This window comes from Pongo abelii, chromosome 16 (genome assembly GCF_028885655.2).
Source record: "Pongo abelii isolate AG06213 chromosome 16, NHGRI_mPonAbe1-v2.0_pri, whole genome shotgun sequence".
Taxonomy (NCBI): domain Eukaryota; kingdom Metazoa; phylum Chordata; class Mammalia; order Primates; family Hominidae; genus Pongo; species Pongo abelii.
The window spans coordinates 40,351,099-40,369,456 of NC_072001.2; the positions used below are offsets into that span (position 1 = coordinate 40,351,099).

The window sequence follows — 18,358 nt, forward strand, 5'->3', positions numbered from 1 at the left end:
CCTGTTAGACACCTAAATACTGATGTCAAGAATACAGCTGTATACATGAATATAGCAGTCTGGTCAAGGCTGAAAACACACATTTAGCAGTAATAACCACACAGATGGAATTGCAAGTGCAGAAAGGATCACGCAATAGGAAAAAAAAAAAAAAAAAAAAAAGATTGCCCAGAACAGAGTCCCAGGTCTTTCCAATATACACAGGCTGAACGGAGGGGAAAGAGCCAACCAAGGAGACGCAAGTTAGGAAACGGGAGCGTATCATAACATAAAATTCACAGTATAACGTTTCAAGAGAGGGGAGGTGGATGACCGTTTAAAATGCTTCTGCGGCAAGATGACAGACGTAGAGCAGAAGAAGTGGACCTTCCGCAAGTTCACTTACCGCGACGTGGGCCTGGACCAGCTGCTGGACGTGTCCTACGAGCAGCTTATGCAGCCGTACAGTGCGCGTCGGCAGCAGCGTTTGAACCTGGCCTGGGGCGGAAACAGCACTCGCCGCTGAAGCGCCTGCGCAAGGCCAAGAATGAGGTACCGCCCATGGAGAAGCCGGAAGTGGTGAAGACGCACCTGCAGGACATAATCATCTTGCCTAAGATGATGGGCAGCATGGTGGGCGTCTACAACGGCAAAACCTTCAGCCAGGTGGAGATCAAGCTGGAGATGATCGGCCACTAATGGGTGAGTTCTCCATCACCTACAAGCCCGTGAAGCACTGCCGGCCGGCATTAGGGCCACCCCTGCTGCATCCCCCTCAAGTACTGGCTTAGCTAATAAAGGCATATATATCTCAAAAAAAAAAAAAAAAAAAAAAAAAAAAAGCTTCTGAAAGATTAGGGAGATAAGAATTTTCCAAGGTAGAAGTTATTGTTGGTTTTGATCAAGCTGGTTTAAAGGTGTGAATTGGGATGAAAACCTAAGGTGATGAGGAGTAGTTAGAAGCAGGGGGCACATTTTTATGCAGCTGCATCTCCATAGTTTTCATTAAAGCTCATTCGCATTTTAATAATTAATTCCTAACCTCGAGATTTTTAATTTCTTTTGTTTGTTTTGGGGGCATTTATTTGTCAACTATCTATTCCACTTATTTCATGTGCAAAGCACCATCCTAGACTCTTGGAATTTTTATTAATGAGTAAGGCAAGCAAAGATCCTTGCCTTCAAGTACCTTGCCTTCTAGTGGAAGAGACAAACACAAAACAATAAAAATAGTAAATAACTATGTCACATAGGTGAGAAAAAAATCTGAAATACAGCAGAGTTAAGAAAACCTCTCAGTCTTGGGGCTGCAATTTAAATAAGGTGGTCATTGTAAGCATCATTAAGATGATGATGTTTGTGCAAAACATTGAAGAAAGTGAGAGTTCAGTTAAGTGGTTACCTGGAGGAAAAGCATTCCAGGTAGAGGACATTGCTGGAGCAAAAGTCCTGGGGCAGAGGAATAACAGGGAGGTCACAATGACTCCAAAGTGATGTGAACAAGAGGATCAGTTGTGAAAGAAGGTTATGGGGTCAGCAGGGGCCACCTTAGGGACTCTTAAAAATTTTGAATGAGATGGAGAACAATGAATTTCAGAATTCTGAGAAGGGAGTGACATGATTTGTCTTACCTGACAATAAATCATCCAAGATATAATGGTGCTTTGGATCAAGGTAAAAGTAGAAGTGACGAGAAATAATGGAGTCTGCAACCATTTCAACAGCGAAACTGATAGGATTGTTTCATACATCAGCTGTTAGGTATAATAGAAAGAGAATAGTTGAAGATGACTACAGGGATATTGAACTAAGGTCTTGGAGGATACAGCTGCCAACAGTTGAGAGATAAAGTGGCAGGTGAAGTAGGTTTAGGGATGCATGCTACTTGAGATGAGACAGTCCAGTGGAGATGTAGTTTGTTACCTTGCACAGTGACTGTTAAGAGTTTCCAGAACTATGATAAATCTATTAATGCTACTTGCTCAGCTTTACTTAAAGCCTTTTAGGTAAGTCCCTCAAACATAGCAAATCAAGTCCTATGGGGAACGTCAGAAGAAACAAAACTGTAAATACCCACAAATCTATAGACCAAGAACACATCATGGGTGATGCTAGTAGAGGAGGCTAACCAGGCATATTAATAGTTTGACTTACCCAGACTAAATGTTATAGAACTTTAAGCCTCATATTTTAGATCCCTAGGGTAGAGCAAAACTCAATTCAGTTTTTTCCTTATAATTTATGCATCAAGTCTACATGTTGAGTATTAAAAAATGAGAGCAAGAGAGAGGGTTATCACCAAATAATAACACAACAACGTTATCAACAAATGGCAAAACTGGACACGGTATCATATGTTGGCAATCAAAAGATCTCCTTGACCCAGTTTATCTTTGGCAAATATCTCTCTGTACGTGTCTCTCATAAACTATGACAAGGGCAAAGAGATAATGACAGGCACAGTCAATCCTTCAGAAAACTACAAGTTTTAAGAACAAACAGGAAAATGGGCAATAACTATACCGCTGATATGAAGTATCCAATGCAATTAATGATTGCCATCACATGTTCCCTATTACCCTGACTTGCATCAGCACAAGGAAAAGTTCAGGGTCTAAGAGCTAATCGGGAAAAATATCACTAAGCTTTAGGGTCGGTTAATTAACAGTAAAGTCATATTTTTCATGGATTAAATCAGGCTCTTCCTTTTGACCTCATTTAATTGCTGCTTTTAAAGACCACTGGAACAGTACTCTCGCATACAAAAAACATATTGAGATTCATCTGTTCTCTTGAGGTGTGATGAGATCAGAACTTTAAAACACTGGGGTGGAAGTGTAAATTGGCATGATCTTTGTGGAAAGCAATAGATATTGTGTATTATGTGGCAATACATATTACCGTGTAATAATACATATGTGGCAATACATATTTAGTGGCATAGAAATGTTGGTACTTTTACCATACTTATAAGGTTCGTCCTATGGAAATGTGGATAATGATTAACATATAAGTGTGTTTATCACAGCATTATTTATAACAGTAAAAACTTGGAACCCTAAAGGCCAAAAATTAAAGAAGTCCTCAAATAAATTACAATTCATTGGCATATTACATAATACTAAAAAGTGAAAATACAGAAAATGAATGACATAAGAACTTCTTTATGATTTAAAGTTGAAGTTCATTGAAGCAGCATGTGAAAGTTTAAATATGTATTATATAAAAATATTTTTGCATACTTCTTAGACATACAGAAATGAAATACAGAAATAGTAATTATTTCTGCATTGTAGATAATGGGTTCTGATTAATTTTGCCAATTTTCTTGGTTTTCCATGTTTCTTTTAATAATCTCCAAGTAATTATTTTATAAACAGAAACATAATACCACCTGTTCTTTAGCAAACAAAGTTGTAAGCCTTTCAGTTTAGTTTTTCTACATCTTCAGTTTTTGGTCACTTTAGGAAAAAAATAAATCTGGTTGTAATTTCTGTTTTCTTATTAACCTAGTACTCATCAGGAAAAATAAGTTTAATTCTTATGAACACATTTCATAGTAATTCTTGGGCTAGATATTGTTATAGCTTATGGTTCATTCCAGGGAGCAAATTTAGATGCTAAAACTTATGAATGTTTTGTTTTAAATTTCTTTGACTTAGAAATTAGAGAAGGTTTTTCTATTTTCATCATTTGATAGTATAAAATAAATAACCTTAATTGCTTGTAGCAAATAAAAATATTTAATTTTGGATATAATATTTCATGTATTTTGTATGTAATATATTTTGAATAAAAATATACCTAAATTTTTATTTTCTTTATGAGAATAATAACAATTAGAATTTTCTAAAATATAGAAAGAAAACATTTATCTTTTTGGTATCAATATTGAATCACTGTGATTCTTGTCTCCACTATGAAATATATGATATAATTTCTCAGCAAACATGATAACTAAAAGGCTAATAAAACTTTAATTTTCAAATAAGTGAAGGTGCAGCCAGGTTCAGCCATGAGGCTCTGAAATACTTTTTGCTTGTTAGGATAAAATCAAATTGTCATAATCTGTCACCAATTCTACTGAGAAGCAAATACAACTACCTGTTGAGAGATGGAGCTGTGCTGATAAAATCTATCACATAAATATTTCTGTATATTTCTGAAGAAAAAAGATGTTGCCATTTTTAATAAGCATTTAAATAAGGGCAATTTGTCATTTCAAACAATAAAAGCATTTCTTTAATAATGTAAATAAAGGGATATCTTAGCAAATACAAAATCACCTCCATCTGAGAGGACTAATTTATATTTAGAAAAGTACCTATATTTATGTCCACTTTTCATAGTTAGCACTTAAATGGAGCCAAATATTTTAATGACCAATGACTATGATGTCCTTCTATTGAACATTTCCATTGCTCTTCCTAAAATGCAAATTATGTATTGATTTTTAAGGGGCTGAATGCCTTAAAAATCTGTACTTAGTACAGTATTTTAAAATGTTGAAAGCACAACTTAATCAAAAATTGCCCAAAGAACTAACATTTATTAACTGATTTGACCTTAAGCTTATTAGCATTGCTAGCAATAATGAATCCATCTGCTAAGATAGCAATTCTTACACCTATACACATGATTCCAATTCATATCAATCAATCCTGACAGAGTCATGTCTGTTTCAATGTGATCTTCAAAATCATCTGAGAGGGCTTGAATGCATTTAGATTTCTGGGCCCCACATGGTAGCTACTGAAGTAGAATCTCTGAAAGTGAAGCTCTGGGAATCAACTTTTCTCATGCCCCTCAGGCATGAGAAATTATACAGACATTAAATTGAATAAAATACAGTAGGCCAGTATTTGGATATGCTTTGCAAGAAATGAATAAACTGTAATTTTCAAATGACGGTAAATTATTTTAAGCCTACCTACCTATCTATGGTAACTTTTCTTAGAAGACTTTATTTTCTTAGAGCAGTTTCAGGTTCACCACAAAACTGAGAGAAAGACACAGAGATTTCCCATATGTCCCTTGTCCTGACACATGTATAGCCTCCTCCATTATCAACATCCCCATCCAAAGTGGTACATATATTACAATTGATGAACCTACATCGACATGTCATTATCACCCAAAGTCCATAGTTGATATGGGGATTTAATCTCGGTGTTGTACAGGGGTGTGGCAAATGTATAGTGACATGTATCTACCATTAGAGTATCACACAGAGTATTTTCACTACCCTAAGAATCCTCTGTGCTTTACCTATTCATTCCTCCTTCCCCCCTCACCACTGGCAACCACTGATCTTTTTCCTGTCTCCACGGTTTTGCGTTTTTCAGAATGTCAGGTAGTTCAAATCATACGTAAGTAGCCTTTTCAGATTGGCTTCTTTTACTCACTAATATACATTTAAGGTTCCTTTATGCCTTTTCATGACTTGATAGCTCAAGCTTGTTAGCTTTCTTTTAGTGCTAAATAATAGTCCATTGTCCCCACCAGTTGACAATATATCCATGTAACCAAAAAGCACATGTAACCCCTGAATCTGAAGTAAAATTTTAAAAAATAATAATTAAAAAAATCCATTGTCTAGATGTACCACAGTTAATCCATTCATTCACTGAAGAACATCTTGGTTGCTTCCAAATTTTGGCAACTATAAGTCTGGTATAAACACTCATGTGCAAGTTTTATGTAGACACATATTTACTTTTATTTTGACTATTCATAACATCTATGGATAAAATGCGTTTTCAATAATAATCTTACTACTACTAGTTCTAATTATCTAATGATAAGTTTTCAAATATATTGAGATCTTGAGCTATAGAAACACAACATGCCCCCCTTCCATGGGCAGATGCATTGTCAGAAGATACCATGTTGGTAACGAATAAGATGCCTTTGGTGATTCTGAGACCACTCTTCCACAAAAGAATTCCACAGACTCTGGCTGGCCTCAGACATTCAACAGTGCTGAAGACACTTTTTCTGGCATAATATCTTTGTGATTGTGCCCATGTGCCATATTCATTAAGGCTATAAGATATTAGATATTAGAACAAGGAAGGGCTAGGAAAATATTAAGGATACATGTTCTCTTGCATAGATGTGAGTGGTTTTCGGGGCATGTAATCTCTCTATTCATTTTCCCATTTCCTCAAGATTATGCTAAATTGAGTAAACAAAAGTGAAAGGAAAGAATCACTCTCCCAAACACTCCAAAACTGAGAAAAAAATAATTTTGAAGGTGATAGTGAAGAGGGTATTTTAGAAAACCAGTACATCTCTGTACGTTTGCATTCCTATGACTAATTTTAACTTAGAAGTTCCAATATGCCAGGGCCAATCTTTATTGGTATGGTATTTAATCCTAACCACCTAAGGCAAGCATTTAATAGGTATGTTTCAGACCAGAATACCACTAAGCACTGTTTTGCACTATGACTTAACATTTCTTGTAGTTCAAAATCACTATTTTTCTATAGAAACTTGGGATATAGCACATCTCTACATTCATAAAGTATATAAATGGTTTCTTCTCGCACACCACTCTTCAATTTTCCTTTGGAAAATCTGATGCTCATATTTTCATGCAAGCATTATTTACTTTTTGATTGAAAACACAAAGTCATTTCTATTTATGAACGCTTTCTTGTAATAAAACCTGGCATTTCTCATCACTACCATTTGCAGTCTACTTTTATAAAATTTAATGCATGTCAAAAATGTGCATGGTCTGGAAAATAAAAAGACAAAGAAGGAAACTTCTATATATCAGTAAATGTCATAAATGGGCTTATCAAGGAAAGAATTCTAATAATCTAGACCTAGCCTGTAGAATATGGTAGCTGTTAACAACATGTGGCTATTGAGCACTTGAAATGTTCAAATTATAATGAGCTATAAGTAAAAAATACACACAAGACTTTGAAGACATGTAAAAATTGATAAAATACCATGTTAACAACGTTTTGTATTGGTTACAAGATGAAATGATAATATTTTGGATAGGATGTTTAAATAAAATATGCTGTTAAATTGATTTCACTTGATTTTTGTGTTTTTAAAATTTTCTTACTTTTTTCATGACATGGTTACTAGAAAATTAAAAAATTAGATATGTGGCTCACAATCTATTTCTATTGGAAAGCACTGATCCAGATTAATAAATGTACTGCCATTGTTCCATGTAGTAATTAGTATTGGGAATACTGGAGATTATTATATTGTTTGGTAGTGGGAGGGTTTCTATAGAAACTCTTCTATCCACTGGTTTTAGGTGGATTAGCTGGCCTAATTAAATCTAAGCTGTTAAAAGAGCCCCAGAGGAAGGAGGGGGAAGGAAATGTGGACTCCAACAAGCTTTCCAAGTCCTCAAGTCACACACTCCTGGTTGACTGGTCTGCTTAGCCAAGCTAAAACTGGTCTTATTGTCATGTTGGGCACATTAATTGGAAAGCAGATTAATTTGCAAGAATGAGTTAGTGCCCTTTAAAAGGTGATTTAAAATTCAAAATGATGGAAATGGAATAAAAGCATGCTTGTCTGATCATTCCTCAGAGTCCATCTTGAAATCCCTACCATTTTTCTATTTTCATTGTTAGAATTCAAGTACAGGATAAACTGTTTAAGAGATTCCCAAACATTACGCTCTACACCTTAGCACCAATAATTACCCTTCTGTGAAAGACAGATGGGGAATTTTTGTCATCAGACGCATGGGGATTATAAGTGAAAATAAAATCTGCAGGTTTAGTCAGTTTTCCACATATGCAAATGAAACATAAATATCACTGCAATACCATCAAATATATTTGTGACTGAATGGAGAGATTTTTGCCTTTAGTGAACTAGAAGCTTACAAGGAATTCGAGAAAGCATCATCACCTCTAATATAGCTCTACCACAGTCTAATATAAGACTAATATGAAGTTATATTTATGCCCATTTTATATTTATGGATAACTTTATGTCCATTATAAACATTTAATCCTTACAAATAAGAATGACATTAAAATTTCCATTTTGAAGACAAAAAAATAGATGCTCAGAAAAGTGAAGGAATTATCCAGCCACTTGCAGTTGAATTTTTGGACTGTATATCCTCCTATATCACAGCTAGGAAGCAAAAACTGTATTGCCAGCCCAAAAACCAAACCTGGAGTTTTTAGGCAAGGCCTGGTAAATATGAATGATATAAAGGAAAAAATGAGTGTGACTCTGCTATGGAAAACAGTGTATTTAAATAATGTATCCTTAATTTTAGAATTTACAGGATATGAACTTGGAGAGTTTTTCATTTTTTTAGGTATCGTGCATATACTTCTCATTATATGGTATAACAAAACCACATCTTACTATCATTTGATAAAGCAATCTGTGTCAATTTTAATTCCATAACCTGAGATCTTTGGCCCAAAGGAGGTAATAACATAAGAGCAAGAACTCCAAGTAATCATTTTTCATTACTAATTTACCAGAAGTCCTCACACAAAATATATAAAAATGGCACAATCTTAGAAGGGCTTAATAATACTGAATGAAAGAAACTTTTACAGCTGAACCAAATAATTAATTATGGAGTTCATTTGCAGAGAGATTTAGGTTTCCTACAGACATACTGGATTCTATAAAGATGCAAAAAAGAAAAAGCCTTAAGTACTAAGTGGGAGGTTTGTAAAAACGGAAGTAAGCTACAAGTTTACCAAAGCTAATTGATACCTTTCATGTAAATTTATTTTTATCATAGCTTTAAGTGGCTAACATGGTGAAACCCTGTCTCTACTAAGAATGCAAACAATTAGCCAGGCGTGGTGGCAGGCACCTGTAGTCCCAGCTACTCAGGAGGCTGAGGCAGGAGAATGGCGTGAACCCAGGAGGCGGAGCTTGCAGTGAGTCGAGATCGCGCCACTGCACTCCAGCCTGGGCAACAGAGCAAGACTCCGTCTCAAAAAATATTAAGTAAATAAAATAAAAATAAATAAATCAAATTCAGTACAACTTCTTAAATGTTGTCTTTAATAAAGAAAATTAAAAACCAATCAAAGCCAAGTTATAAACAACCTAGATAAAATCCACACACTCAAAGTATGTACTGGCCTTAACATACCTGGATTCAAATCCAACAGGATGACTTTGTCTTTTGTCACTAGCTGTTAATATATTCTGTATCCTGTGACTATTCAGCTATAGCTTATTGAATGAAATAACAAATGGCTGAAAGAAGAAATGAACGGCTGAAAGGTGTACTAGTGTGTACATGTACTTATACTTGTTTTTCCACACAACATTGATAGTTGCAGGGCTCCATCCACATGTTTGCACTGAACCTTCACTACAATAGGTTGGTGGCATTCAGCAAGTAGTACAAGAAGGGGCTAAGCATAAGAGCCTTCCTCTGTGCCAAACTGAGTTGTCATTTCAAAAATTAAACTCACAATTCTGGCTTTATCAGCACTGTCAGTCTAAACAAACAGAAAGACCCATTTCCCAAAGTAGAAAACCATCAGTATCAGAGAGAAAATGGACACTTCATAATCCAAAGAGATAACATTGGGCCTAATAATGCTTCATCCCCGTAGCCCTATGTTTAGTTAACATGCCTTCTTGCCAGTTTGTCAGACATCAGACCATAATACAGTGGCTTTGGACTCTTAAATACCTGACAATGTAGCTCAGAATATGAGCCATACAGCTGGCTTGATTTTATATATATTTAATAATTTTATTAAATATTGAATGTATATCAAAGAATATTTATAAAGTATATTTAAAAATTTATAAAACTCACACTTGAGCATTCCAGATGATGAAGACAGAGTGAAATGTTCTTCCTCTTTTAGATCCATGAAGTACAGGAATTTGAGATTGAGCCAGAATGAAAGAATGCATCTGTTAAAGCAATAGTTGACCAACATGTCTGGGTACTTCTGGTTCAATTTCTGGCTTAGTTCCACTCAACACATGTAAAAGAATGGGTTGGAACAGAAAGTGGGCCCAATTTCACTATGAGTAAGCTATAGCTACAGGGCACACAATTTAGAATGTTAAATGCCACATCCTCCCTTACTTGTGTCATTCAACACATGAATTTTAGGCTTAGTAGCTGCAGGGGGGCTTTGCACTGTACTTGGTGCCCAGAAGCCTCAGTCTCATCCTAATCCATTCCTCTTCTGATTTCTGGCATGAAGAGGTAGGGAATAAGGAGAGGTAGACCACTCTCCAGTAAAAAATTTGCATGGCTTCTTTTGTACAGAATCAGAATTATTCTACTATTACTTCCTACTTCAAAGTATTTCAGATTGATAGTATGTTTTATCAATTTTTATTTACAGTGAAGTTTGTATTTTTGGAAAAATAAACATTAAAAAGGCAAAATTGGTGGCTTTCTCCCTTTATTTATCATGCATATTAAATATACTCAATGCTTACTAGCCTTTGGGCACATTAACACATATGCCAGAGAGAAAGACAGACTCTGCCACTACAGTTTACACTTTGGTAGACAATAAAAAACCAAATCATAGTCATAGACCTCTCCTAGGAATTCTTTCTTACTTCTTTCTGTCCATCGGTATGTGAATTTCTATAATATTAGCTCTATAATATTAGCAGCAAGTTGTAGCTCCCTGAGAAGAAGGACCACTATTGTTCCTCCAGGTGGAGATGGTGAGACAGGATCCTTCTGAGGAATATAATTCCGGAAGAGAAGTCAGTGGCCCCAGGATACCTGACACAGATAGCCTAGCTGTAGGTGTTATATGCCAGATGCAAGGACACTTGCAAGTTTAACCAGTTTGCTGTTGAGGGCCAGGTTTGGGGAAAATGTGCCTCCTCAGAAAAAACTCTCCTGACTCTCTAATAATTTATTGAATCAAATATGCCGTCAATTGTAAAATGCACTACCAAATTAAAAGCAGATAAATGGTAATTTTCTAAAACAAATATTAAAAAGGAAAACTATAAATCAGACTAACTCTGAGTTTTAGAGTTGAATATCTAGTCCTTTATATTATATTCCATAATAATTCAATTAATTTTACATATTGTAACCATTTCTGTATTTCTTTATTTCTTTTTCTATATGTCAAGATAAACAAGTATATATTTGGGAACTATAAAATATTTGAAAATGGGTTCTATATATAAAATATTTTACAAATATGATCATATTTTAAAACTTTTTAAGCAATCCATAACCAGGTAAGTAGGTTAGTTTTCTTGATAATATTCCCAATTTGGCAAATATTATTGAATTTAAAAATAATATGAGGAAGAAGTAACAACATATTTTTCAGTATCCAGTTGGTGTCAAGCACCAACAAGTAAAAACTCTGTCTACAATGTTCTGAGTTTAAAGTAGTTCTGGAAATACATTGGTAAATAATAAGACAGAAATTATCTCTCCTTTAAAGGTCATGATCTTTTCTTAAAAGAAAAATTTCAGTGGAGCCAAGATGGCCAACTAGAAGCAGTGGTGATTGCAGGCTCCCATTGATAAGATCCAAAACAACATGTGAATCCTGCACTGGCAACTGAGATATCCAGCTTTTGTCATTAGAACTGACTAGGTGGCTGGCATGACTCATGGAGAGGAAGGAAGAGCAATGTGGTGCAGGCAGCCCACCTGAGAGCCACACAGGGCAGGGGAGCCCCCACACCCAGCCAAGGGAGTTGCCCTGAGAAATCTGGGCAGCCCAGATGAGTGGGTTCCCCCACCAGTGTAGCCCATGCCCTCCACCAAGGGACAGCCAAAATGCCTCATTAAATGAGTCCTGCTTCCTGTGCCATCCAACTGGGTGAGAACCCACCAACAGGGGTTGTCAGACATCCTATACGGGGGCATTCCTACTGGCATCATGTTGGTGCCCTTTGAGGCCAGAGATCCCAAGGGAAGGAGCAGGCAGCCATTTTGCTGTTGTCCAGCCTCCTCGAGTGACACCTCCAGATGAGTAAGGCCTGAAGAGAACCTCCAGGAAACCACAGCAGCCCTACAGAAGAGGGATCTGACTACTGAAAGAAAAACACACAAACAGAAAGCAACAACAATAGCATCAACAACAAAAAAAGTCCCCATGAAAGCCTCGTCAAAGGGTCAGCAGCCTGAAAGAGCAAAAGTAGACAAACCCATGAAGATGAGAAAGAATCAACAACAACACACACAAAAAAACATTGAAAACCCACAAGGCCAGAGTGTCTCTCCTCCTCTAAATGATCACAATACCTCTCCAGCCAGGGCACAGAACTGGACAGAGGATGAGATGGACGAATTGACAGAAGGTCAGTTCAGAAGGTGAGTAATAACAAACTGTGCTGAGATAAAGGAGCATGTTCTAACCCAATGCAAAGAAGCTAAGAACCTTGATAAAAGGTTAGAGGAGCTGTGAATTAAAATAACTAGTTTAGAGAGGAACATAAATGACCTGATGGAACTGAAAAATGCAGCATGAGAACTTTGTGAAGCATACACAAATATCAGTAGCTGAATCGATCAAGCAGAAGAAAAAATATCAGAGATGGAAGATTATATCGCTGAAATAAGGCAGGCAGACAAGATTAGAGAAAAAAGAATGAAAAAGTATGAACAAAATCTCCAAGAAATATGGGACTATGTAAAAAGACTGAACCTACAACTGATTGGAGTACCTGAAAGAGACGGAGAGAATGGGAACAATTTGGAAAATACACTTCAGGGTATTATCCGGGAGATTTCCCCAACCTAGCAAGACAGGCCAACATTCAAATTCAGGAAATACAGAGAACCCCAGTAAGATACCCCATGAGAAGACCAACCCAAAGAAACATAATCATCAGGTTCTCCAAGGTTGAAATGAAGAAAAAAATGATAAGGGCAGCCAGAGAGAAAGCCCACGTCACCTACAAAGGGAAGCCCATCAGACTAACAGCAGATTTCTCAGCAGAAACCCTACAAGCCAGAAGAGAATGGGGGCCAATATTCAACATTCTTAAAAAAAAAAAAAAGAATTTTCAACCCAGGATTTCATATCCAGCCAAACTAAGCTTCACAAGTGAAGGAGAAATAAAATCCTTTTCAGACAAGCAAATCCTGAGGGAATTCATCACCAGCAGTCCTGCCTTACAAGAACTCCTGAAGGAAGCACTAAATATGGAAAGGAAACACCAGTTCCAGCCACTGCAAAACATAGGAAAATATGAAGACCAATGACACTATGAAGAAATGGGATCAACTAGTATGCAAAATAACCAGCTAGCATCATGATGTCAGGGTCAAATTCACACATAACAATATTAACCATATATGTAAATGGGCTAAATGCCCCCAATAACAGACACAGACTGGCCAATTGGATAAAGAGTCAAGAACCATCAGTGTGCTGCATTCAAGAGACACATCTCATGTGTAAAAACACAGATAAACTCAAGATAAAGGGATGAAGAAAAATTTACCAAGCAAATGGAAAGCAGAAAAAATCAGGGGTTGCAATCCTAGTCTCTGACAAAACAGACTTTAAACCAACAAAGATCAAAACATACTACAAAGACGGGCATTACATAATGGTAAAGGGATCAATGCAACAAGAAGAGCTAACTATCCTAAATATATATGCACCCAATACAGGAGCACCCGGGTTCATAAAACAAGTCCATAGAGACCTACAAAAAGACTTGGGCTTCCACACAATAATAGTGGGAGACTTTAACACCCTACTGTTAATATTAAACAGATAAATGAGACAGAAAACTAACAAGAATATTCAGGACTTGAACTCAGCTCTGGATCAAGTTTACCTAATAGATATCCACATCACTTTCTACCCCAAAACAACAGAATATACACTCTTCTCAGTGCCACATGGCACTTACTGTAATATAGACCACATATTTGGAAGTAAAACACTCATCAGCAAATGCAAAAGAACTGAAATCAAAGAAACAGTCTCTCAGACCACAGTGCAATCAAATTAGAACTCAGGATTAAGAAACACTCAAAACCACACAACTACATGGAAATTTAACAACCTGCTCCTGAATGACTCCTGGGTAAATAATGAAATTAAGACAGAAATCAAGAAGTTCTCTGAAACCAATGAGAACAAAGAGACAACATACCAGAATCTCTGGGATGCAGCCAAAGCAGTGTTAAGAGGGAAATTTATAGCACTAAATGCCCACATCAGAAAGCTAGAAAGATCACAAATCAACACCCTAACATCACAATTAAAAAAGAAAAACCAGAGAAGCAAGAGCAAACAATTCCAAAAGCAGGCAGAAGACAAGAAATAACTAAAATCAGAGTGGAACTTAAGGAGATAGAGACATGAAAAAATCCTTCAAAAATCAATAAATCCAGGAGCTGTTTTTTTTTAAAAAAAATTCATAACAAAGATAGACTACTGTTTAGAATAATAAAGAAGAAAAGAGAGAAGAATCAAATAGATAAATAAAAAATGATAAAGGGGATATCACCACTGACCCCACAGAAAAAGAAACCACCACCAGAGAATACTATAAACACCTCCATGAAAATAAACTAGAAAATCTAGAAGAAATGGATAAATTCCTGGACACATACACCCTCTCCAGACTAAATCAGGAAGAAGTCAAATACCTGAATAGACCAATAACAAGTTCTGAAATTGAGGCAGTCATGAAAAGCCTATCAACCAAAAACGCCCAGGACCAGGCAGATTCACAGCCAAATTGTACCAGAGGCACAAAAAAGGAGCTGGCACCATTCTTTCAGAAGCTATTCCAAACAATTGAAAAGGAGAGACTCCTCCCTAACTCATTTTATGAGGCCAGCATCATCCTAATACCAAAACCTGGCAGAGACACAGCAACAGAAAAGAAAACTTCAGGCCAATATACTTGATGAACATTGATGCAAAAATCCTCAATAAAATACTGGCAAACCAAATCCTGTGGCACATCAAAAAGCTTATCCACCACAATCAAGTCAGCTTCATCTTTGGGATGCAAGGCTGGTTCAACATATGCAAATCAATAAACGTAATCTCACACCAATCTGAATGGCTAGTATTAAAATAATATTAGTTATAGGCAGGGCTATGGAGAATAGGGAATACTTATACACTGTTGGTGGGAATGTAAATTAGTTTGGCCACTGTGGAAAGCAGTTCAGAGATTTCTCAAAGAAATTAAAACAACTACCATTCAACTCAGCAATCCCATTATTGCAGTATATACCCAAAAGAAAACAAATTATTCTACCAAAAGACACCTGCACTCACATGTTCATCACAGCACTCTTCACAACAGCAAAGGCATGGAATCAACCCAGGTGCCCCTCAATGGTGGATCAAATAAAGAAAAGGCGGTACATATACACTGTGGAATCCTAAGCAGCCATAAAAATGTATGAAATTATGTCTTTTACAGTAACATGGATGGATCTAGAGGCCATGATCCCTAGCAAATTAATGCAGGAACAGAAAACCAAATACCACATATTCTCACTTATAAGTGGGAACTAAAAGTTGGGTGCTTATGGACACACACATGGCAACAGGAGACACTGAGGACAACTAGAGCAGGGAAAATAAAGGGGTCATGGGTTGAAAAACTGCCTATTGGATACCATGCTAACTACCTGGGTGATAAGACTCATACCCTAAACCTCAGCATCACAGAGTATAGCCATGTAAAAAAACCTGCACATGTACCCCCTGTATCTAAAATAAAACTTGAATTTTAAAAAATATTTTAATTATTAAGTTCCAGGATACATGTGCAGAATGTGCAAGTTTGTTACTTGGGTATATGTGTACTATGGTGGTTTGCTGCACCTATCAACCTATCACCTAGGTTTTAAGCCCCACATGCATTAGTTATTTGTCTTGATGCTCTCCCTCCCCTTACCCACCCCCACCTGATAGTCCCTGGTGTGTGTTCCCCTCCTTGCATCCATGTGTTCTCATTGTTAAACTCCCACTTATGAGTGAAGACATGCGGAGTTTGGTCTTCTGTTTCTGTGCTAGTTTGCTGAGGATGATGATTTCCAGCTTCATCCATGTCCCTGCAAAGGACATGATCTCATTCCTTTTTGTGGCTGCATAGTATTTCATGGTGCATATGCGCCACATTTTCTTTAACCACTCTATCATTGATGGGCGTTTGGGTTTGTTCCATGTCTTTACTATTGTGAATAGTGCTGCAATAAACATACATGTGCACAAATCTTTATAACATAAGGATTTATATTCCTTTGAGTATATACCCCAAAATGGGATGGCTGGGTCAAATAAATGGTATCTCTGGTTCTAGATCCTTGAGGAATCATCACTCTGTCTTCCACAATGGTTGAACTAATTTACATTCCCACCAACAATTTAAAAGAGTTCCTATTTCTTCAAAGCCTCACTAGGATCTGTTGTTTCTTGACTTTTTAATAATCGCCATTCTGACTGGCATAAGATGGTATCTCATTGTGGTTCTGATTTGCATTTCTCTAATGACTGGTGATGGTGAGCTTTTTTTCATATGTTTTTTGGCCACATAAATCTCTGATGATAGCTTCTTTTGCTGTGCAGAAGCTGTTTAGTTTAATTAGATTCCATTTGTCAATTTAAGCTTTTGTTGCAATTGTTTTTGGTGATTTCATCATAAAATCTTTGCCCATGCCTATGTCCTGAATCACACTGCCTAGGTTTTCTTCTAGGATTTTTATGGTTTTAGGTTTTACATTTAAGTCTCTAATCCATCTTGAGTTAATTTTTGTATAAGGTGTAAGGAAAGGTCCAGTTTAAGTTTTCTGCATATGGCTAGCCAGTTTTCCCAGCACCATTTATTAAATAGAGAATCCTTTCACCATTGCTTGTTTTTGTCTGGTTTGTTGAAGATCAGATGGTTGTAGATGTGTGGTGTTATTTATGTGGTCTCTATTCTGTTCCATTGGTCTATATGTCTGTTTTGGCACCAGTACCATGCTGTTTTGGTTACTGTAGGCTTGTAGTATAGTTTGAAATCAGGTAGCATGATGCCTCCAAATTTGTTCTTTTTGCTTAGGATTGTCTTAGCTATGTGAGCTGTTTTTGGTTCCATATGAATTTTAAAGTAGTTTTTTCTAAGTCTGTGAAGAATGTCAATGGGAGTTTGATGGGAATAGCATTGAATCTATACATTACTTTGGGCAGTATGGCTATTTTTTATGATATTGATTCCTCCTATCCATGAGGATGGAATGTTTTTCCATTTGTTTGTGTTCCTCTTATTTCCTTGAGCAGGGATTTGTAGCTCTCCTTGAAGAAGTCCTTCACATCCCTTGTTAGCTGTATTCCCTTGTTAGCTGTATTCCTAGGTATCTTATTCTCTTTGTAGCAATTGTGAATGGGAGTTCATTCATAATTTGGCTCTCTGGTTGCCTATCGTTGATGTATAGGAATGCTTGTGATTTTTGCACATTGACTTTGTATCCTGAGACTTTGCTCAAGTTGCTTATCAGCTTAAGAAGTTTTCGGGCTGAGATGACGGCGTATTCTTCCTATTTGAATACTCTTCATTTCTTTCTTTTTGCCTGATTGGCCTAGCCAGAACGTTGAATACTATGTTGAATAGGAGGTGAGGGAGGGCATCCTTGTCTTCTGCCAGTAAGGGGAATGCTTCCAGCTTTTGCCCATTCAGTATGATATTGGCTGTGAGTTTGTCATAAATAGTTATTATTTTGAGATATGTTCCATCAATACCTAGTTTATTGAAAGTTTTTAACATGAAGGAATGTTGAATTTTGTCGAAGGCCTTTTCTGCATCTGTTGAAATAATCATGTGGTTTTTGTCATTGGTTCTGTTTATGTGATGGATTACATTTACTGATTTGCATATGTTGAACCAGCCTTGCATCCCAAGGATGAAGCTGACTTGATGATGGTGGATAAGCTTTTTGATGTGCTGCTGGATTTGATTTGCCAGTATTTTATTGAGGATTTTTGCATTGCCTATGGCTGATATAATTTTAATTTTTAATAGTAGCCATTCAGATTGGTCTGAGATAGTATATCATTGTGGTTTTGATTAGCATTTCTCCAATGATTAGTTATGATGAGCATTTTTTTCATTTATTTGTTGATCACTTGCATGTCTTCCTTTGAGGAGTGTCTGTTCATGTCCTTTGCCAATTTTCTAATTGGACTGTTTGTCTTAGTTTGTTGATTTGTTTAAGTTGCTTACACATTCTGGGTATTAGACCTTTGTCAGATGAATAGTTTGCAAATATTTTCTCCTTTTCTGTAGGTTGTCTGTTTACTCTCTTGATAGTTTCTTTTGCTGAGCAGAAACTGTTTAGTTTAATTAGGTTCCACTTATTAATTTTTGGAGGTTTTTTTTGCAATTGCTTTTGGGGACTTAGCCAAAAATTCTTTGCCAAGGCCAACAT

General features: G+C 36.5%; 1 pseudogene; it reads left to right on the forward strand.

The window, feature by feature from the left end:
- The first annotated feature begins 337 nt into the window (after positions 1-337).
- The window catches only part of LOC100449450 (small ribosomal subunit protein uS19-like), a 40,048-nt pseudogene continuing 22,027 nt past the window's right edge, over positions 338-18,358 (forward strand).